Genomic DNA, 23,336 nt, shown 5'->3' with positions numbered 1-23,336 from the left:
GCAAAAAAAGTCTGCCTTATGCCAGCACCCATTCCAGTTCTTAGCCAGTATGTGTCCTCTAGGCCTCAGTGTGTCCCTTCCATTGTGCCCTGAGGACTGGCAGGATGACCTGTATAATTCTGTGATCCTTGGAAGGCGACACCCATTGTAATCACATTGTGGTGGGGCTGGGTGCCTGCAGGAGTGAGCCATGGGAGAAAGGCTGAGCCTGAACCTCTTAGGAGTTTCCCAGCTCCCCGGGGAGTCTTGGAAAGTGTGTGCATTGGTGGCGGGGGTGCTGAGGGCCAATCCTGGAAGGAACAAAAGACAAGAAATGGAGGCAGAGACAGAGGGAGAGAGACTTGCAGAGGGAGCTGACCCAGACATCGCTCTGTCCCCTTGTCCCTCCACAGTGCTTTTCCCCTCAGCCCCCTTGGGCCTGCACGACTTTGCCCTGAGGCCCCTGCACTCCTCGTGCCCACCTCCCCTGACCACCGCTGCCTCCCAGGCTCTGAGATTGTCTCACTCCCTCCTTCTCCTTGGTGGCTGTTGGCTCAGCTCTCAGAAACCCGGCATTGTGCTCCTGGCTCACTCGCAGTAGCTCCCTGGTCCTAGATGCTGGACACACCTTTTCCTCCGCTCCTGCCAGCTCTTCCTTGTGGTGGAAAGACACGCCGTCAGGAGGCGTGGTTTCCAGGCCCACCGCTGCCCCTCACCTGTGCTGGGCTCTCAGGCAAGTGCTTATCTTATTTGAGCCTCAGTTTCTTTATTTGTAATTCAGGGCTAAGAAAGATACTTTTCAGGGTATTTGGTGATTAAACATGAAGGTACTTTGTAAGCTGAAATGATGCGCAAATGCTATAATTTGACTACACTGTACTAGATTTAATTGACTTTTGTTGTGGAAAGAGCAAGGTTTGCCATACGCCAGCATACTTGGGAAGAAAGCCTCTCTACCTTCCAGAGGGCCCTATACTTTTACACACACACAGTTGAGGTTCCAAAAATGGAACTTGAAAAAAGATAGCTGAGGGAGGAAGGGTGGTGACTCCACGGGGAGGAAAAAGAACAGAGAGGAAGAGAGGGGAAAGGGAGGGGAGGAGATTTCTCCTGCTGCTGCCCCCAGGTTTTCTTACCTGAATGGCTGTGACTGGATTGGAAGACCCTTATGATTTGCAGAATTGTATGGTGACACTCGTGGAAGTGCTCCCTCCCCACTTCCCTGGTCTCAGTGCCACCTAAGTCCATAAATGATCTGAATGTGGAGACTATGCCTCACAGATTTGGAGAAGCAGACAGCAGGTCTTCTCCAGTTTGGAAGCAGCAAGAGCTTGGTTGTGAGGCCTACAGGGACCACTTTTGGAAGACCACATAAGCCAGAAAAGGCCAACATTGGGCCAGGAGATGCCCCTAGCTGAGCAGTTACCATGTGCTATTATTCTAGCTCAGAATCCAAACAGCATAGAGAATCTGGGTGTGGTTCTGGTGTAGATCTGGCCAACTGGTGGCTCCCTGATCTAGGAGTTGATCAGTTTTGGCTAATAAGACTCTCAAAATCATAAGGCATTCTGGGTTAGATCACAGCCAAATCCTGCCCCTTCTAACTCTAGGGAGTCTTAAATTTCTGGAGGTCTGTGGTCTGTACAGCCCATGCCCTTCTGTGGCCTTCTCTCCCTCTGCACCCATATTTGCTAATCCCACCCTAGCATAACAGCAGGGGCTTTGGCAGAACCTGAAGGGTTAGCCACTCAGACCTGCATTCTCAATCACATCTCATCTAGGACAGAGGGAGCTGGTGAAGAGTGCTGGGAGAGGGCAGAGACACCAAAAAGGAGTCAGGCTGCCCATTCTTCAGTTTGGGAAGGATCTTCTGGGGGCCCACCTGAGGGACAATCAGTCAATCACCTCTGAGACAAACTTCAAGGACACAGTATGTGTAGATGCTAAGGGTGAAGATGTGTGAACTTTCACGTTGTTGAGAATACAAATTTGCAAACGAAACAGTGACTTCATCTTTCTGGCAAAGGGGAGGAAATTAATATTTATGAAGCACCTACTGTGTGCTCCAGGACTGTTTGGTTGCTGGGCTGCCTGAAGACAAAGGAAAGGATGAGACATATTTAGACTGCTCCTTCTTGGTCACTGAGAAGACAGAAGGAGCTTTCTTAAGTAACATTAGCTGAGCACCTACTGTGTGCTGTTATAACATTACTTCATTCACTTTGCCTTGTGCTCCTGTAAGAATATTATTACCATACTGTGTGGATAGGAGAAATTATAACCTGCTCAAAGTCACAGAACTAGCAATTGGCCAAGTCAGAATTTAAGCCCGGGCCCTTGGATGTCAAAGACAGTGATCTTTCTCCCTGTGCACAATACCTCTCTGGAGTCACACAACCCTGACCTGAACAAAAATGAGCAAGAATGAGTGGCTGGCTCTACCACTGCAGGAGCCCCGATTCTTCCAACTGCTTCCCCATGCTCACCTTTAGAGGAGAGGGGCTTTGTAGTTCACAAAGATGGAAGAAAAAGTGCTCCCCTCTAGCCAGCCCCTTGCATTCCACATGACAAATGTTCATGCTCTCACTGCCCGAGTCTCACATGCCAGTAAATGGTATAAACACTGATCCACATATTTCATATTTATAGCATGTGTTCCACCAGACTCCCTGAGCAGTCCATCCCTTTATCAATAGGTTTAGTGGTCAAGAAGAAGGGTCAGTCAAATGAAGCCACTCTGAAGGATCCTCTGGGGACCAGGGACCATTCTGGAATAACATTCACACAATACACCAAAGAATAGGGAGTGAAGCTGTCTACAGGGGTGGGGTATCAAGCTTTTCAGGGAAAGGATGAAATAATTTGCTTTGTTCTATATAAGATTTAGCTTTGGGAAGAAAAGAGCCACCAAGAAAGTGAAAGGGCACTTGGCAAGGGCTTAGACAAGAAAATGAATGCGGAAGTGGCAGAGCCTACACAAGGGAAGAATGAAAAGGGAAGATGACGGCCAGTAAGTAAGGCTGTCTTCCTTCCTCCTTCTTCCTGAGCTGGACACAGAAAGAGAAAGTCCTTATTAAGAGTTATGCCCATTAGAAAATATGTCTCCTACAAATGACCTGGGAAAACAAGTTTGGAATTCCAACAGGCAAGTCAACTCCTACAGTGCCCTTGAAAAATCAGTGTCTCTTTGGAAAGGTCATCCTGTGAGACAAGCAGAGATGAACAGGGTGCATCTGCCCATCTCCATCGGGTCTCTCCCACCCCAGGCACTAGGGAGTCCACCCTTCCTGACCCAGTGCGAATCAGACCTGTGTCTACAAGGGCAAAACAATGACCGTCTCTGCATTTCACCTACAGTTGTATGTGGAAGATGGAAGATGAACAAGGGGGGCTGCTCCCTCTAGAGGAGGGTTCCTTGGCACCTCTGGAGGTTTCTTGTCTGTTCCCCCTAGAGGAGGGTTTCTCGGCACCTCTGACATTTTGGGATCAGACTATTCTTTGCTGTGAGGGGGCTGTCCTGTGCATTATAAGATGTTTAGCAGCCACCCTGTTCACTACCCAACAGATGACTGCAGAAACCCCAGTGTGACAACCAAAAACACCTCCAGACAGTGCCAAAATTGCCCCTCGCGGAGAGCTGCTGGTCTGGCAGGCTAGGTGCTCCTTGCTTCCCGGAAAGAGTTTTTAGAAATGGTCTCTCCACCTTCCTGGGTCTCTGAGAAACCTGCCCCCCAGCTGGCCTCAATATATGTCCCGATGTTTATCTCCCCCCATCTGATGATGTGTTCCTGATGTGCCAAGGGAGAAATAGTTTGTACGAGAGATGCTTCTCTGCCACCTCTGAGGGCCACTCCCTAAATAACCCCACAAAGTTTTGCATAGTCTAGGAATGAAAAGCTCAAGGACTGGTCAGTGACAGGCAGAGTCAGTAAGGAGGATTCTGAGTCAGCAAAACCTGGCTATGGGGACCCTCTTCCCTGGGGACACAGGCACCTCCACCTCTTCACTTGAACAAGCTCCTGGGAGGCTGCATCTGCAGGTGTGCCCTGATCAGGCCCTGCAGTGTTACTCTAACTGTACAAAGGAAAGGGCTGACCTGGAAGATTCATACAGTTTCTGCCCAACTCTGGTGAACCAAGTTCTGAGATCCTCTGTCTCTAAGAATATTATTAGAAAAAGCCTGATCTCATGGTGCCTCAAGGACATGTAGAGGGTACTATGAATTCCCTCATGGCTACCATTTAATTACCTGAATGGACATAGCCGAGCACTGGTAATTCAAAAGGAAAAGATAAATCCAAACCTAATCTGGCTGACCATTGAATGCAACATCCCTCTCTCTCACACACACACACACATACATACACATACGCAAACACACACACAACCGTGATAGCAGGGGGACCCCGTGGGGTCATGAAGGAGCTGCCTACGGGAGCAATTCATTGATAATTGAGAGTTGACCAAACATTAGTGTTTTTTTTTCCATTTTTAGTTTTTTTTAACGTGACAGATAACATTTTATGTATTTATTCCGTACAACATGATGTTTCGTAGTACATATACCCAAACATTGGTTGCAACTAATTTTTCAATAAGCCAAAGGCAAACATGGCCTGAATGCCTGGGTGACGTTTGACGGCCAGCAAAATGCAAGTCTCCCCACCCCCAAGCCCTCAACAAAATCCAAGGAAGGAAACATCTCTGCCCTCTCTGACTCTCCGTGGCTGTTTCGTTTCCCTGTTTCTGTCTCACTATCACAGTCTCAGGGTCTCTCATCTGCATATGTCTCGGGGTCTCCGCCCCCGTCCACCTCTCTGTGCCTCCACCATCTCTTTCTGTGCTACCTCCACCCGCTGCACCGCACCTTTCCCTTCCCCTCCCCCTCTCCGTCTTTCTCTCACCAATCACAACAAATTGACATGAGCAGAAGCCCTGTCAGGAACATTATCTGCCTGTTCAGACCAAAGGGGTTTTCTTTGTGCATCTTGCTGTGATTCATCTTCAGAGGGATCGATTCCTGGGCATCCATCTCTGTGTCTGCAGAAAAACTCTCTAAAGCGGCAGCTTCCCCACTCCGCCTGGACCTCTTGCTCTCTTGCAGCAACAGCTCCATGGTTTGCTTGCTTCCTCCAGGAAAAAATCACCCAGGGTGGGAGGAGATGCTGACACCACTGAACTAAAAGTGGCTCCTTGGAGGAAACAGAGCCAGAACAATGGGCCCGGAACAGGGGCTTCAGCCCACGCCAGCCCCCTCCGTCCACCTGGGAGGGCACCGCTCTCATATTGTGTATTCAACACTGTGATTGTTTATGGAGTTGTAAAGTGTCTTTCAAGCAGCTCATTCTTCTCACCAAGCCATAAGGCAGGTGACAGAAGGCGCCAGCCAAAACTGGGCTGCTTGGAAGGAGGTGGCAGGGATGGGGGTGAGGGAGAGACCCCTTTGTCCTCCCTGCTCAACTCACCCTTCAGGCTGACCTTGGAGAGAGGAAGATTTCCTCTGCTCTGTGCATCTTCCCTGGAGAGCTTTGTGCTCTGAGTATAAGCCAAGCAGGCAGGGCCTGCTGGGAGAGGTGATGGTGAACAAGTCCAGGGTCTGAGCAAAGATAGGAGTAAGGCATAAGCTGGCCTCACTTCTACTGTCCCCCCACTGCCACCCCAGGACTGAGGGTCTCTCTGCCACCAAGCCAGGCATAGCCTCTAGAAGCCTTGTTCCCAGGTCTGGGTAAGCAGAGATCACTGGGCAAGGCAGAAGCTCTCTAGAGGCCTGTCAGGTCAAAAGCAAGAGCAAGGAGAGGCGGAGCAAGATGGCAGCCGAGTAACAGCTTCCTTGCATCTGGGCACCGTGAGTCTGGGGAGATAGGACTCCAGGCATCTCTGGCTGGTGGGATCTGCCTATCATCACCCCTGAGAGGATACAGGGAGTCAGCGAGAGACTTCTGGACCCCAAGAGGAGGACGAAAACAGTGGAAAACCGGCAAGTGGTCGCGTGTGTTCAATCTGTCTAAACCCGCCCGCAACTGTAAGTTCAGTAGCAGCGAGATTGCAAAACAGAAAGGCCTTACCTGTGAACTGTTTTGGTATCTTTGGACTTGGCACTCAGCTGAACTGCCTTGGGGAGAGCCTGAGTGGGAGTGCGGAGAACTTTGGCCGTTGTCTAGGGCCCCAGTCTGAGCCGCTGAGCCAGACGGAGCTAATAGTGTTTGGCTCTGGGTCACAGGCAGCCATTGTGAACGATCTGCCCCAGCAAGCTCCGCCCTCAGGGTCGCAGAGCTAGAATTGGGTGGGAGCTGGTAAGCCAGTGACCAAGTAGCCTAAGGGCAGGGTCTGAGCCGCCTTGCAGCCCTAACCCTCGGGGGCAGAGGGAGACCAGTTTTGGCACATAGGGTAAGTGGATAGCCACTTCAGCAGTGATTCCAGCGACAAGCACTTCCCCTGGGAAAGCTTCTGCTCAGTAAGTGAACAAGTTCAAAGTGCCTTTTAAGTGGGCTGAAGAGAGATTTAGGGTGTCTACCTGCTGGGGTTTGAGAAACTAGCAGCCTCCAGTCGTATCAGAACTGTAATTAACATCTCATACCCCAGAAGACCACGTGTTGCCCAGACAATATTCAATAACATATACATACAGCTTTGTTTTTGGTTGTGTTTTTTTTTTTTTTTTTTGGTTTGGTTGTTTTTTTTGATGTTGTTGATTGTTGTTTTGTTTTTTAAGTTCAACCTTTTCCATACAGATCCTTTTTCTTTCTCAATTTTTCTAGTTTAATTATAATTTCCCATTGCTGCCTATTTCAATAATTAGAACTTCATTTTTGTTAGTGCTTCTACCGCTATTATTTGTTTTTTCCAGCCAATTTTATCCCGTAAGGTTTTCTGTTGGCTTGTTTTGGTTTGATTTATAGCATTTTTGTCTTTCCTCTCTACTTGGTGGAGGTGGGGTACTGTGTCTGATCAGGTTAGCAAAGAGCTGCTGACCTCAAGGGAACCACCCAACTGGGCACCCCCAGAAGGTGGTTTTTTTTTAAGGTTGTATCAAAGTACCCTACTGTACACCTATATTGCTCTGTCTCCCTCTTTCTGTGCCTCTCTTCTTTTTGTCAATATTCCTTTTACCCACCCCCTCTCCTTTCTCTATTTTTCTCTTTTTTTTCTTATCATTCGGTCCTCCTTTCTTTCATCCCTTTTTTGCTCTTCAACCTTCTCACCCTTCTGGTCCTGTAACCCTTAGTCCACAGGCACGAGAACTTAAAGAGCAAGAGGAAGTGAAAGGAAAATTAGGGCAAGGAAACAGATAAAAGAAATCACTCATGAGGAAGAATCAGCAGAAAACTCCAGGCAACATGAAGAACCAGTCCAGAACAACCCCGCCAAGGGACCATGAGGTAGCTACTGCAGAGGATTCCACCTATACAGAAATGTTAGGCATGACAGAAAGGCAATTTAGAATACACATGTTGAAAACAATGAAAGAAATGATGGAAACAATGAAGGAAACTGCTAATAAAGTGGAAATTAACCAAAAGGAAATTCAAAAACAGAATCAAATAAGAGATGAACGATATGAAGAATATAAAAAGGATATAGCAGAGCTGAAGGAAATGAAACAGTCAATCAGGGAACTTAAAGATGCAATGGAAAGTATCAGCAACAGGTTAGACCATGCAGAAGAAAGAATTTCAGAGGTAGAAGACAAAGTTTTTGAGATAACTCAGACAGTAAAAGAGGCAGAAAAGAAGAGAGAGAAAGCCGAACGTTCGCTGTCAGAATTATGGGACTTTATGAAGCGTTCCAACATACGAGTTATAGGAATTCCAGAAGGGGAAGAAGAATGCCCCAGAGGAATGGAAGCCATACTAGAGAATATTATAAAAGAAAATTTCCCAAATATCGCCAAAGATTCTGACACACTGCTTTCAGAGGGCTATCGGACCCCAGGTCGCCTCAACTCTAACCGAGCTTCTCCGAGACACATTGTGATGAACCTGTCCAAAGTCAAGACAAAAGAAAAGATTCTGCAAGCTGCCAGGAGTAAGCGCCAGTTGACCTACAGGGGCAAATCCATCAGAGTGACCGCAGACTTCTCTAATGAAACTTTCCAAGCAAGAAGACAATGGTCATCTACCTTTAATCTACTTAAACAGAACAATTTTCAGCCAAGAATTCTGTACCCTGCTAAGCTAAGCTTCAAAATTGACGGAGAAATCAAATCATTTACGGATATACAAACATTGAGGAAATTCGCCACTACAAGACCAGCTCTACAGGAAATACTTCAACCTGTTCTGCACACTGACCACCACAATGGATCAGCAGCAAAGTAAGAACACAGAAATTAAAGGACAGAACCTAACCTCCACACTGATGCAAAAGATAAAACTAAGCAATGGACTCTCACAAAATAAGACGAATAGAATACTACCACACTTATCAATTATCTCAATAAATGTTAATGGCTTGAATTCCCCACTGAAGAGACATAGATTGGTTGACTGGCTTAAAAAACACAAGCCATCCATTTGCTGTCTGCAAGAAACACACCTGGCTTCAAAAGACAAATTAAAGCTCCGAGTCAAGGGTTGGAAGACAATTTTTCAGGCAAATGGAATTCAGAAGAAAAGAGGAGTTGCAATCTTATTTTCAGATACATGTGGATTTAAAGCAACTAAAGTCAAAAAAGACAAAGATGGTCACTTTATATTGGTCAAGGGAAAACTACAACAAGAAGACATTTCAATTCTAAATATCTATGCACCCAATTTAAATGCTCCCAGATTCTGAAACAGACCTTACTCAGTCTGAGCAATATGATATCTGATAATACCATAATAACAGGGGACCTTAACACTCCTCTTACAGAGCTGGACAGATCCTCTAAACAGAAATTAAGCAAGGATATAAGAGATTTAAATGAGACCCTAGAACAACTGTGCTTGATAGACGCATATAGAACACTCCATCCCAAAGATAAAGAATATACATTCTTCTCATCACCCCATGGAACATTCTCCAAAATTGATCATATTCTGGGACACAAAACAAATATCAACAGAATCAAAAGAATTGAAATTTTACCTTGTATCTTCTCAGACCATAAGGCACTAAAGGTGGAACTCAACTCTAACAAAAATGCTCAACCCCACCCAAAGGCATGGAAATTAAACAATCTTCTGTTGAATAACAGATGGGTGAAGGAAGAAATAAAACAGGAAATCATTAACTACCTTGAGCATAACAACAATGAAGACACAAGCTACCAAAACCTGTGGGATACGGCAAAAGCAGTTTTGAGAGGAAAATTCATCGCTTTAGATGCCTACATTCGAAAAACAGAAAGAGAGCACATCAACAATCTCACAAGAGATCTTATGGAATTGGAAAAAGAAGAACAATCTAAGCCTAAACTCTGTAGAAGAAAAGAAATATCCAAAATCAAATCAGAGATTAATGAAATTGAAAACAAAAGAATCATTCAGAAAATTAATGAAACAAGGAGTTGGTTTTTTGAAAAAATAAATAAAATAGATCAACCATTGGCCAGACTAACGAGGAATAGAAAAGTAAAATCTCTAGTAACCTCAATCAGAAATGATAAAGGGGAAATAACAACTGATCCCACAGAGATACAAGAGATCATCTCTGAATACTACCAGAAACTCTATGCCCAGAAATTTGACAATGTGAAAGAAATGGATCAATATTTGGAATCACACCCTCTCCCTAGACTCAGCCAGGAAGAAATAGAGCTCCTGAACAGACCAATTTCAAGCACTGAGATCAAAGAAACAATAAAAAATCTTCCAACCAAAAAATGCCCTGGTCCAGATGGCTTCACTCCAGAATTCTATCAAACCTTCAAGGAAGAGCTTATTCCTGTACTGCAGAAATTATTCCAAAAAATTGAGGAAGAAGGAATCTTCCCCAACACGTTCTATGAAGCAAACATCACCCTGATACCAAAACCAGGAAAAGACCCAAACAAAAAGGAGAATTTCAGACCAATCTCACTCATGAATATAGACGCAAAAATTCTCAACAAAATCCTAGCCAATAGATTACAGCTTATCATCAAAAAAGTCATTCATCATGATCAAGTAGGCTTCATCCCAGGGATGCAAGGCTGGTTTAACATACGCAAGTCTATAAACGTTATCCACCATATTAACAGAGGCAAAAATAAAGATCACATGATCCTCTCAATAGATGCAGAAAAAGCATTTGATAAAATCCAGCATCCTTTTCTAATTAGAACACTGAAGAGTATAGGCATAGGTGGCACATTTCTAAAACTGATTGAAGCTATCTATGACAAACCCACAGCCAATATTTTACTGAATGGAGTAAAACTCAAAGCTTTTCCTCTTAGAACTGGAACCAGACAAGGTTGTCCTCTGTCACCTTTACTATTCAACGTAGTGCTGGAAGTTCTAGCCAATACAATTAGGCAAGACAAGGAAATAAAGGGAATCCAAATGGGAGCAGAGGAGGTCAAACTCTCCCTCTTTGCTGACAACATGATCTTATACTTAGAGAACCCCAAAGACTCAACCACAAGACTCCTAGAAGTCATCAAAAAATACAGTAATGTTTCAGGATATAAAATCAATGTCTACAAGTCAGTAGCCTTTGTGTACACCAATAACAGTCAAGATGAGAAGCTAATTAAGGACACAACTCCCTTCACCATAGTTTCAAAGAAAATGAAATACCTAGGAGTATACCTAACGAAGGAGGTGAAGGACCTCTATAAAGAAAACTATGAAATCCTCAGAAAGGAAATAGCAGAGGATATTAACAAATGGAAGAACATACCATGCTCATGGATGGGAAGAATCAACATTGTTAAAATGTCTATACTTCCCAAAGCAATCTACCTATTCAATGCCATTCCTATCAAAATACCAACATCGTACTTTCAGGATTTGGAAAAAATGATTCTGCGTTTTGCATGGAACCGGAAAAAACCCCGTATAGCTAAGGCAGTTCTTAGTAACAAAAATAAAGCTGGGGGCATCAGCATACCAGATTTTAGTCTGTACTACAAAGCCATAGTGCTCAAGACAGCATGGTACTGGCACAAAAACAGAGACATAGACACTTGGAATCGAATTGAAAACCAAGAAATGAAACTAACATTTTACAACCACCTAATCTTTGATAAACCAACCAAGAACATACCTTGGGGGAAAGACTCCCTATTCAATAAATGGTGTTGGGAGAACTGGATGTCTACATGTAAAAGACTGAAACTCAACCCACACCTTTCCCCACTCACAAAAATTGATTCAAGATGGATAAAGGACTTAAATTTAAGGCATGAAACAATAAAAATCCTCCAAGAAAGCATAGGAAAAACACTGAAAGATATTGGCCTGGGGGAAGACTTCATGAAGAAGACTGCCATGGCAATTGCAACAACAACAAAAATAAACAAATGAGACGTCATTAAACTGAAAAGCTTCTGTACAGCTTAGGAGACAACAACCAAAGCAAATAGACAACCTACACAATGGGAAGGATATTTGCATATTTTGAATCAGCCAAAAGCTTGATAACTAGGATCTATAGAGAACTCAAATTAATCCACATGAAAAAAGCCAACAATCCCATATATCAATGGGCAAGAGACATGAATAGAACTTTCTCTAAAGACGACAGACGAATGGCTAACAAACATATGAAAAAATGTTCATCATCTCTATATATTAGAGAAATGCAAATCAAAACAACCCTGAGATATCATCTAACCCCAGTGAGAATGGCCCACATCTCAAAATCTCAAAACTGCAGATGCTGGCGTGGATGTGGAGAGAAGGGAACACTTTTACACTGCTGGTGGGACTGCAAACTAGTACAACCTTTCTGGAAGGAAGTATAGAGAAACCTCAAACACTCAAGCTAGACCTCCCATTTGATCCTGCAATCCCATTACTGGGCATCTACCCAGAAGGAAAAAAATCCTTTTATCATAAGGACACTTGTACTAGACTGTTTATTGCAGCTCAATTTACAATCACCAAAATGTGGAAACAGCCTAAATGCCCACCAACCCAGGAATGGATTAACAAGCTGTGGTATATGTATACCATGGAATACCATTCAGCCATTAAAAACAATGGAGACTTTACATCCTTCGTATTAACCTGGATGGATGTGGAAGACATTATTCTTAGTAAAGCATCACAAGAATGGAGAAGCATGAATCCTATGTACTCAATTTTGATATGAGGACAATTAATGACAATTATGGTTGTGGGGGGGGACAGAAAGAGGGAAGGAGGGAGGGGGGTGGGGCCTTGGTGTGTGTCACACTTTATGGGGGCAAGACATGATTGCAAGAGGGACTTTACCTAACAATTGCAATCAGTGTAACCTGGCTTATTGTACCCTCAATGAATCCCCAACAATAAAAAAAAAAACAAGAGCAAGCTCTGGGGATCCCACCAGGCCAAGCCAACATGGTTGAGAGCTTCCTGAGTGTTTCTGGCAATGATGACAATGGACAGGATTAACTAGGGCCTCTGACCCCTTCCAGTCTGAGACACAAGAAAGGCTGGGATTTTAGGAATAGGTTTCTCAGTAGCATTCTATACTGACATCTGGGTGAGACCAATGGCATTCCGGCCACGTTTTTTGTAGGAGAATATATCATTGAATGCATCAAAGATTAGAATGGGAGTAGACTAGGGGTCAGGAGATAAGTCCTGACAGGCCTGGAATGTGAGCTGACCAGTGAGTAACTAACAACACACAACAGCCAAGGGCTAAGGAGGCACCTTTGCTCCTGATGTCAGAAATGAAGTTGTTGAGAACAGAGAAGCGAGAATCCTCTGCATGTGGAATGGTGGGCACAGAAGACTCGGAGTGTAGCACGGCACTTAAACACGCACGCGGTCTCTGGCACCAGACGTCTGAGTTTCAATACGGGCTTTAGAACCAACATGTCGTATCACTCTGGCAGCTCCTTTAATCTGACTGTGCCTCACTTTCCTTAGCTGTCCAGCGGTGCTAATGATATAACATGCCTCCTAGGGTTTTTTATGAGGGTAGATAAGATAATAGACCAATGTCTGGCATATTAAAAACAGCTCTTATTATTTTCATAGCTATTTTTGAATGCAGAGGACTTGAGTTTGATTTCCACCTGATTCCAGGTACAGACTTTAACCCAGGTACTTTCTTTCTTCAGGCTTTGGTTTCTTGTATAAACTTATTCCTACCTCACGTTGTCGTGGAGATTAAACGTGAATGTATGCAGACACAATTACTAACAGTGCAAATGATTGTCCAAAGGTGAGTTATTCTCAGGTACAACCAAGTGAGGTGCAGACACAGTTACTAACAGTGCAAATGATTGTCCAAAGGCGAGTTATTCTCAGGTACAACCAAGTGAGGGGCAGCATCTAAGGGACGAGGAAGAAAGAGAAAAAAGCCGATGGACCCATGTCCAGATTAGTCAGAGCGGTGTGAGGCCCACCTCAGGAGGCAATCCAGGAAGCCTTCACGCAAGAGGAGGGCTCAGCATTCTGAGAAAAGATGACTCACTGTGAGTCATCTTTTCTCAAATACTTGCTGAGAGGTTCTGTAAAATGTGACACCCATTGCCCCAACTCTGCAATGAGGAATGGCAATCCCAAATCAGGCTACCATCCTCCTGGGTCTGCAGATGATAAACCCAGGGCCTCCCAGAGACTGTGGCTGGGACAGCCTCATCTCCAGGAGGACACACACGCTCTCATTCTGTCAAACGAATGAGTCCCCTGAGGCCTTTAAGGCGCTGTCATTAATGCTGTTCACAAAGATGCTGGTGCTTTCTCCTCCTCGGCACATGGAAGGAGGCATATTCCTGGGCCTTAAAGTTAGGCGTGGCATGTGACTTGCTTGCAGCGTGTTCATGAGTGAATTGCAAGGGATTGCAGAAATGTAGACACACCGCATTGCCAGTGCCTGACTTCAATTTTCCTCTTTCTTTTTCCTTCCTTCTTTTTTTGCAGTAGGAATTTTAGAGCTTGTGTCCATGTGATTCCTCTCTCAGCCTGGTCCCTGAATGACTGAACAAGAAGACCCACTTCCAGTTTGTGTGGAACATGTCACATGAGCAAGAAATAAAACCCCATTTGCACAAAACTACTGAGATATTGGGACTGTTTATTTCTGCAGCATGACCAGCTCATCCTCGCTGACTGACACAGCCCTGAAACACAACAGTCTCCAGACAGGATCCTCTAATGTTGGGCCTTCCTGTCAGTGACCTGGATGTGACTTTAGCAGACAACAATGAACAATAATTGTAATGACCTCAACCTTTTGTATAACACTTAGTAGGTGCCTGTGTTTTAAGCATGTTACATGGATCAGCTCACTTAATCTTCACCAAAATACCATGAGAAAGATATTGTTCCCATTTTTTAAACAAGGCATCCAAGGCACAGATCAGTTGCGTAATCTTCCCAGGAGATCACGCAGCCCAGTCAAATCCAGTCCACATGGTTTCATAGCCAGTGGATACTCACAACCACTGCACAATAGCACAGACATGACACTTCTCCTGGAATCTGGCTTCTTACCAAAGGTCTTCATGTCTCCTGTCTTAGGCAGACTCAGGAGTAGGGTTGGATCTCAGAGCATTAAGTGAACAATGTAGCTGTAAATACGTCAAAGATGTCAGACCCTGCTATGCCCTGACCCTCTTGGCTTCTCCGCCACTCTCTGTTCTGCCAGCCCCACCCTGGCCCCCATCTATCATTTTAAAACAGCTTTTTTTTTTTTTTTGCAGTTTTCGGCTGGGCCTGGGCTTGAACCTGCTACCTCCGGCATATGGGGCTGGCACCCTACTCCTTTGAGCCACAGGCCCTGCCATTGAAACAGCTCTTTTGCTGGCTATTTAAGAGGCAGAAAAAGAGCTAGATAGCTGCAGACAGCAGGGTGCCCTTCTCAAGGTACACCCTGATGTTTGTGGCCATCCAGCAGCCATTGGCTTCTTTCTATAGGACACTGAGTTCAGGTGGGCGGGACTGCACCAAGCCACAGGGGATAAAGCCTGCTTGGTCTAACTTGGCTGTGAAGATTACATTCCCTATTGCTAGTAATTGTTCTAGGGCGTGTAACCCTGGGACACATCTACTAGCAGTCCCCAGTAGGCTTTCTGTCACCTACTGGGGGCTGCCAGGAACCTTACTCCCAAGGAGGGACACCCTTTCCACCTTGCTGCTTGGAGCTGGCAGCCATCTCACGACCATCAAGGATGGTGGGGTACCCGGCAGAGTGGACAGAAGGAAAAGCCTGGACTGTGATGGCCTCCGGAGCCAGCCTGACCTGGGAGTGCCTCCTCTGCAGCTCTGGTTGTGTGACCTGAATAAACCCCACAACTGAAACCACTTTTGTTCAGATGCTTGCTTCCTTGCTGCCTAAGAAAGCATACCCAAAACAACTCTTGCTGGTTTATTTTCTCCTAAGATGAGGTATAAAACAGGGGATCCAATTAGTACTGAAGCAAGCACATTCCCACGCTCAGAAAAACGGCCTTGGTAATATCTAAGAAATGAAAGCATTCTTTGGGTCGGGTCTCCATGACCAAAACACAATTAACTCTGACTCATGGCACATTTTAAATCAAAATATATTCACTATATAACTCTAGATAATGACAATCAAGTGACTTCTCTTTTGCCAGGGAGACAAAATTCCCATAATATCTTATAGAAACTCCCCCAGACACAGGTTGAGGCTTGCTTTCTTTCCTTTAGTTCCAAGTGGAGATAACAACAGATGGAACTTTAAGAAACCTTTTCTGTGGGGCCCTGTGAGATGTTGGGTACATAAGAAGGGAAAAAACTTTATATCTGGGGTGAGGGGTAAGCGACAAGAAAACCTGCATAAATACAAGTCAGCTCCCTGGGCAGGGAGCAGCCCCGCAAAGCCTGATAATGGGAACAGAGAGGCAACATTATCCAGAGGGTCCAAGGCCAGGTTTGAATCCCTAACCCCACTTGCTGTGTGACCTTGGACATGTTGCTTCCCCTCTCTGAGCTTCAATGTTCTCCAGAGTAAAATGAGGACAGTAACATCTCCTGGAATTGTGAGAATGAAAGGATCTAGGTATAGGGTTTAGGGAAGTGACAGCTACCGCTGGTAGTCTGGCTCCATTCTGACCTGAAATAAGCAAGGTGATCTCCAACAGAACCTTCAGATTCCTTGGTGGCAGCTCCACAGGAGGTGGGTGGCTGTGTCCACAGAGGCATCCAGGCTCAGCAGTCATGGCTCTGATGGTACTGTCACCAAGGAGAGACTTCCAGCCTTTTGAAGGCAGAACTCCCCAGGGGGGCTGAGCCTGTGCCTCCCTTGCTCTGAAGGGCAGGAGGAAGCTTAGCTTAGGTGGGACCCTAGTGGATCTGGGTGGGAATTCCTCAGGCCAGAATGGAGTGTTAAATAGGCCGTGTTCAAGAGCTACAGTACGAGGATTTTTATTTCAGCCCTGCCATATGGAGTCTTGGGAATTTATTTATTTATTATTATTTTTTTTAATTTTGGGTGTTTTATTGTTTGGAATTCATTGAGGATACAAGAATTACGTTACACTAATTGCATTGTTAGGTAAAGTCCCCTTATAATTGTGTCCCACCCCCAAGGGGTGTGCCATACAACGTGAACCTCCAGCCCCCTCCTCCTCCCCTTTCCCGCTCCCTCATTCCCCTGCCATTGAGAACTGTATTTAACAAGTATATCCCTCAGTTTCCCCATCTGGAGGGTGGAACTCGTAATTCTCCATCACAGGAGTATGCAGGAATTGGAGGAGAGGCAAGTGCTAAGTGGCTGGTAGCTGGGCTTCTCTTACTGACCCAACCCAGGCTTGGGTTACTCCATGAAAATATCAAGTACATGTGGAAGGGGAGGGAATGTTCTGAGTAGAGCAGGGAGTGCAGTGGTTCATTTTCAAGTCCAATTCCCCACTTTAATTGAGTTTTGCTGAAAAGCCCCATGCAAGCACTTTTCCTGCCATTTTACCAGATTTGATTCTCCCTGATAACACAAATGTGAGCGGTCGCTGAAGACAAATGACTGCTGTTGGCAGGGGGATGAGATGGCAGGGAAGAGCAATGGGGCCTGAGAAGAGCGGAACTGCCTCTGTTCCCACCAGGGCCCCTACTGACACAGCTCTCCCCAACTCCCTGCAGGTGCCCATCCTGCCTGGACATCCCAGCTGATGGGGTAAACGTGAGCCTCGACCTCACTGCAGTCACCCTGGGGGGAAAGAGGAGATGACACCCACAACCTCAAGGCACTTCGCTTCCTTCAAGGCAGCCCAAGATGGCAGTGGATTTGGGGAAGGTGTCATCACAAGCACCAGTCCACCAGGTTACCTAATAGGGAGCAGGACACTGACTGTGTGGGACCATGAAGTTTGATAAGGGAGGTTCACAGGAGAAGGTTGCTTTGACTAGTGGTGGCAGAGTGGGGCCCGGGTCAGGTTACAGGCTGCAGCACCCTGTGTGGTGAGCAAGGCTCTCAGAGAGAACCTCGGTAGGTTCAATTTCAGTTTCAAGGATGGTAGAACCCACCTTCCTTTACCAGCCTACCAGCTGCAGACAAAGCCACATGTCCCCGCCCCACATACCAGCATCCCACAGGCTGCGACAGGTAAGGAGAGAGGGCTGTTATGGCCCTCAGCACAGGGTTAGCCACAGGAAGCAAACTGCAAACCGTATTTGAGTAACAGGAGCCAGCCACCCACAGAAAGGCATTGCCATCTTACTAAAGAAATCCAATCTTTCCCTCTAAGTGGAGGATTCTTATCTGGTGGGGGGAAAGAACAAGAACAACAAAACAAAACAAAACCAAAAAAAAGCCTTGCAACTTGAGAAATAAAGGCTCCATTACAATTGTAACTCTGATCTATGAATAAACACACCTTAGTTTCTCTTTCAATGCTACATTTTTTACAATAAAATAGCTAATGATATAATGAGCAGGAGATACTGAAGAACAATTTTGCAAAATGAAACATTATAGTTTCAACTGAAGTCCTTACAAACTCTGCTCAGGGTCACCACACTCCGAATGCGGAATCTGTCATCCATTCCTGTACAGGCTCTCATGCCTTTGCTAGGATACAGGTATTCACAAACAATGTAGAGCTCGGCTGGTATGTTTTTAAGCATTATACAAATCATATATTCACTGCAACTTGCTTTTCTTTGTCTTGATTTCCTATGTTGTGTGTCTGGGACACCCCATGGTGACCCCCGTAGCTCTGGTTCAGTCGTTTTTCTCTGCTATGTGGATGGACACTTTGGTTTTGCCCAATTTTTGTTACCGCAGACAAATGAGCAATTACCATTCACACCCACATCTCCTGTACACACCTGGAAGAGATGCCAGGCGCATAGCTAAAGGGGGATGGCCAGGTAGGGGATGCGCTCAATCACTTCTACGGGAGGAGTCGGGAAGGAGTGGAGCAAGGGTGCCGCAGAGGCCCCTGGTTGAGAACCTCCTACATCTGCACGGCAGGGAATGTTTTGCCCATGGCAGACCTAACCAGCAAGGTCAGACTATGGTCAAGTTCTACAGCAACTTTGACCACTGCTGCTCTTCCCTCTCAAGGAAGCCACAGAGAGACTGATGAGTGTGGGGAGGTGGTGTGTGTGTGTGTGTGTGTGTGTGTGTGTAAGATCTGTGGCAGCAATGTCGTTTGTTTGTTTGTTTTTGACCAATACATCCAAGCACCTAGAATAGTGCCTGGCCTGCATGTGTGTTCAATAAATATCCATTGGCTGAATATACACTGGGCACAGATGTGTACACATGCACTCACGTACGTGCTCCGTATACAGCCTCGTTTCCCCAGTCGGGGAGAGCACAAGAGCCAAAAGGTCGTGGCTAGGTGGCAAGCATGTGGTCCACACCCCAGCCCTTTAGTGCAAATGCAATGACAGAGTCATTGCATGTCATGACTCATTCTCCAAGTCATGAAGAAGCCAAAGGGTCTGAGACCTGAAACAAAGGGTCCTTGTTGTCTGCATTTCTGGGAAAGGAGCTAAGACAACAGGGCAAAGCCAAAAGAAAACTCAAAGGAGGCATTTGGTCATCTTCCCCACAGTGACAAAATTTGTCCTCAGCAGGTTTGAAGAACAAGCAAAATTGAACCCAAAGAATTAACAGATAAAAGCAACAACAACAAAAAAATTCAGCTGATGAGACCTAGAAAAGCTCACACTAATGAATGATACAAAGCAGCTAAATTTCCAGTGGCCACTGACTGTCCTCAGAGAGCCCTTCTCAGTAGCAATTCTCCATGAACTTTGCTGCGCTTCACTTTAGGCTGCAATGTGTGCCTTCCTAGGCCACAGAAGCTTTGGGGACAACAAAAGTAGAAATACTCATTTCATCTGTTTCTGACTTTTCCCTGTGATAGAACATGACAGGCAGCGAGCAGGCCTCAGTTCTGTGCTAGGGGAACGACAAGGCCAATAGACAGGAAAGGAGCAGTGACGGGGACCAGGCTGCATGGGCAGCCCTCAGGAATCCCAGCGGGTGGGCAGGCAAATAATCAGGGGCCGCCAGCCAGCACCACAGGGACAGTGAAAGAGTGGGATTCTGGTCTCCGGCCCAGGTCCAGACAAAAGCAGGTCCTTCTGGAGGAAGGACAGGGGCTCTGAAGCCAGATGTCCAGGATCAAACCCTGACCGTGTGCCATCGGGAAGCTGCTTGCTCTCCTTGGGCCTCCACTTCATCTTCTGTAAAATGGGAATGGTAACAATGACTCGGAGCCTACTCTGGGCCAGCCATTGCCTGAAGAGCTTTCGGCGTACCATATAAAAGGGCAGGTGGCTCTCCCTGCTTCACAGAAGAGGAAAGGAAAGCTCCGATTGTTCCCTGGAACTGCCGTGAGGACTTCTTATGTGCAACATGTGCACCCACTATGCTCAATGGTAGTCAGCATGGTGGGGGCTGGGGTGCCAGGTGCACCGCCCACACAGGGCCTCTGGCACAGGAGGTCAGGGAATCTGTCATACTTGGCATTCAAGAAGAATGGGTGCCTCTGAATGGCAAAGCCTGCTTCTGAGTCCTGGAGTGCGCGCATTTCTTTCTCCAGCACATCCTCCCCCAGGGCCTCCATGGCAGCCCCATCCTGAGCACCGAATGTGAGCTCTCTCCTATGCTCTCCAGATACTGTGCAGCTGGGCTGTGATGCAGCCACTCTAGGGATGAGATGTGAAGGCTCAGAGGGCTCAGGGCAGAGCTGGGACCCAACACCAGCCCTTTCTCCCTGGCCACTCTTCCCCCTCCGTTGCCTCTGCCTCTGGGTTTGTTAGCACCTCCATTCAAGTCACATCTGCTTCCAATTTGACTGCAGTCCGACTCTCAGGCTGGGAGCCAGCCCTGGACCCTTGTAGATAGCCAGCTTGTAACCCAGGACCTGGGCTTCTCATCACCCTCAACATTTAGAGAAATTAAAAGATTGGAGGCATTTTACACCTCTTCAAAAATGAGTTAATTGCTCTCAGAAAAGCCAACCCTGTCTCCTAAGGTAATAAGGGCAGCCTGTGCCTTGCATGCAAATTGCCCCGCCTGTTATTTGACACAGGCTCCTGTCTACACACGCTCTCTCAGACACAGACAAGAGAAGACAAACACGTGTAGTCACACACAGAGACAAGTGTGAGCAAACAGACACGACACACGTCGCACGGATACTGACTCACAAACACTCCCTTTCCCCACGCCACAGAAAGTGGCTCACAGCACACGCTCTACCCCACACTGAGACACGGGCAACCCTTCCCTCAAGACTCCTGAATCAAAGCCTGGGACACTCAGGGATTTAGGAGCTTCTGACAAACACTTGAACCTGAGTCTCTTTCTGCCCCATTGAGGCACTAACTCCAGTTGCAGAGGCCGGAACAGGCTCCCTGCTGCCATCTCCTCCTGTTGGAATGAAGGTCAGAACTGATGTTCGGGCTGTGGGGGTCTCTCTGGCCTAGGGAGGACCTGTCACCCCAACCCATGATGGCGGCGGTGCTGGCCATGGTGCTGGCTATGGGGTATGGGATGTGAAAGGGGATAATTAGGGTCTAAAATGCAGATGTCTGAACTCTCAGCTGCAGCTTAGAGTTTTGGTTCATTTCTGACCCTGACAAGCAGGTCTATTTATTTCCAGCAGAATAAATAATCGATCAGAATTGATTTTCTAAAGAAAACCCTTCCTTATGCACTCTGGCACAAGAAGCAAGTGCTGGGGACTGAAGTCCTGGAAAAGGAAACCACTTGAGCCCTGCGTCTGAACTGGCACCTGGTGGTCACCCTGTCCCTCCCCCACAGACCATGGCAGGGCCAGAAAATCAGAGCCAATAAGAGCTTCACCTCCCATTCCAGGAGGCCCCCTCACCCTTCTGTCACCCTTCACCCTCACCCCAAGTAGAGGCCAACAGGCCTCCAGAACCTGTGGGGTGAGGAATCTCGATCAGTATTTGCAGTCTCTTTTCTTTATCATTGCTCCCCCCAATAAGACGTTTTAAGTGGTTTTGTTAGCAGCCTCCCTTGCCACATTAATACTACAGAGATATAGTATCTCTTGCAGAGGTCTGCAAACCACTGTCATGCTGAGATCACTCCTCTCCCTCCTCCTGAAGAACCAATTTTGCCCCCATAGGGTCTGTATCACCCTTGTTGAGGTGTTTCTGCTCTGACTTAACAGATCCCAGGGAGAAATCTTCCAGCCTAGCCGAGAGGAAGCCAGGGGAGGGCCCATTCTTCCATCAGAGGAGTGGGGCTTAGAGAACCCAAGGCAAACAGGAGCTCAGCAAGAATTATTAGGGCTCTCAAGATTTATTAAAGAAAGGAAAACAAGCTGACATTCTTGGTTTCCAACAAACTAAGGAAATCTCAGCAGTGGAGATGGATGTGAGGTGTCAGGAAGGGCTTCCTGGTTCCGCAGTGCTGATAAGGCACTTGTTAATTACTTATTCATTGATTGGCTGAGAGCAAGAGGAAGGCATCGTATGGAGAATGGGAAGGGAGGTGTGGTGAGGGAGGGCACAGGCATGCTGGACAGTGTCTGGCTTCTGCTGGGATCAGCTCAGAGATCGTGGATAAGCTACCAAATCACATCTCCAAGCCTCGGCTTTCTCTTCTTCAAAATGGGTTGAAACCTGTCCTAGAGTGTGATTACAAGAATTAAAAGATGCAATGTTTCATAAGGCCTAGTGCAATGCCTGTAGACTGTCAGTCAAGCTAGTTCCAATGTGGACTTTCTTTGCTTTCCGCCCCAGATACTTTTTCCAGACTCTCTACCCTGTTCTATCTTCTCCTTCTGCATCTTTAAACATCAGGTATGCATCAGGGATCCTGGAGAATGTGACCCTGAACTCAGAGCACTATGTTTTAGGGAATTCTGATTATGTGCCAGGAATGGTGTCAGGCAAGTTAGTATAAAGTTATTTCATTTATTACTGTTACAGTTATCTTTTAGTGCCTAACAAACCACCTTGAAACAGTGGTTCGAAACAAAAACAGTTGTTTATTTTCCCCATGAATGGGGAATTTATTGGGCTCAGCTGGGTGGTTCTTGCTCAGGGTTTTTCTCAGTGACAGTGAGATAGATCATCTCGAAGGCACCTCACTCACATGTCTGGAAGTCAACACCGGCAACTCATCTCAGTTGACCTTAGGTGAGGAACACACGGCCTGACCTCAGTAAGCCTCTAGTCTGGTGGAAGACTCTGTGTCATTTATCATCTGGAATGTTTCAGTTTTCTACCAGAGTCCTGTATTCCCTGCTCCTATCTGGATACGTTGACCTTATGTCATGAGCTTGTTAATTATAGTGCACTGAACTTGGCTTTGACACCTTGTATTGAACTATAGAGATTGTTTCCTTAATTATTTTTAATTTTCTTTTAAGAATTAGTTAGTATGTGAAACTTAGTAAATGTGGAATATAAATGTCTTAGCACAATAACTAAGAAAATGCCAGGAAGGCTATGTTAACCATTGTGATGAAAATGTGTCAAACGGTCTATGAAACTAGCGTATGGTGCCCCATGATCACATTAATGTACACAGCTATGATTTAATGAAATAAAAAATAAAAATATATATATATAAAAAGAATTAGGATATCTACTCCTATAATTCTTTTCTATCAGGACTTTCGTTCTTATGTACTGGAAAGGGACTTGGAGAGGGGGTCAGGCGACAAAGCTTTCCTATCAGCCCTGACTATGACTAAACAGGCCAGACTGACTGTCCCTCTCTAGAATTCACTTTGTCCACCATACCATGGCTGTGGCAATGGCTGCATGGGCATCCTCCCTGGTATTGGGATGATCAGTGGCATATTGGAGACAAATTCTCTGCAGGAAATG

General features: G+C 46.0%; 1 long non-coding RNA gene across 2 annotated transcripts in view; it reads left to right on the top strand.

Annotated features, from left to right (window-relative positions):
• Positions 1-14,250, top strand: part of LOC128594925 (uncharacterized) — a 36,768-nt gene extending 22,518 nt beyond the window's left edge. For both annotated transcript variants that reach the window (XR_008382656.1, XR_008382657.1), the window contains 2 exons: positions 13,163-13,266; positions 13,968-14,250. This is a non-coding gene — a long non-coding RNA (uncharacterized LOC128594925). The remainder of the gene's footprint in view (positions 1-13,162; positions 13,267-13,967) is intronic.
• Positions 14,251-23,336: the final 9,086 nt, after the last annotated feature.

This window comes from Nycticebus coucang, chromosome 9, assembly GCF_027406575.1.
Source record: "Nycticebus coucang isolate mNycCou1 chromosome 9, mNycCou1.pri, whole genome shotgun sequence".
NCBI lineage: Eukaryota > Metazoa > Chordata > Mammalia > Primates > Lorisidae > Nycticebus > Nycticebus coucang.
The sequence above is the reverse complement of the archived record's forward strand: the minus strand, read 5'-3'. Positions and strand labels throughout refer to the sequence as shown.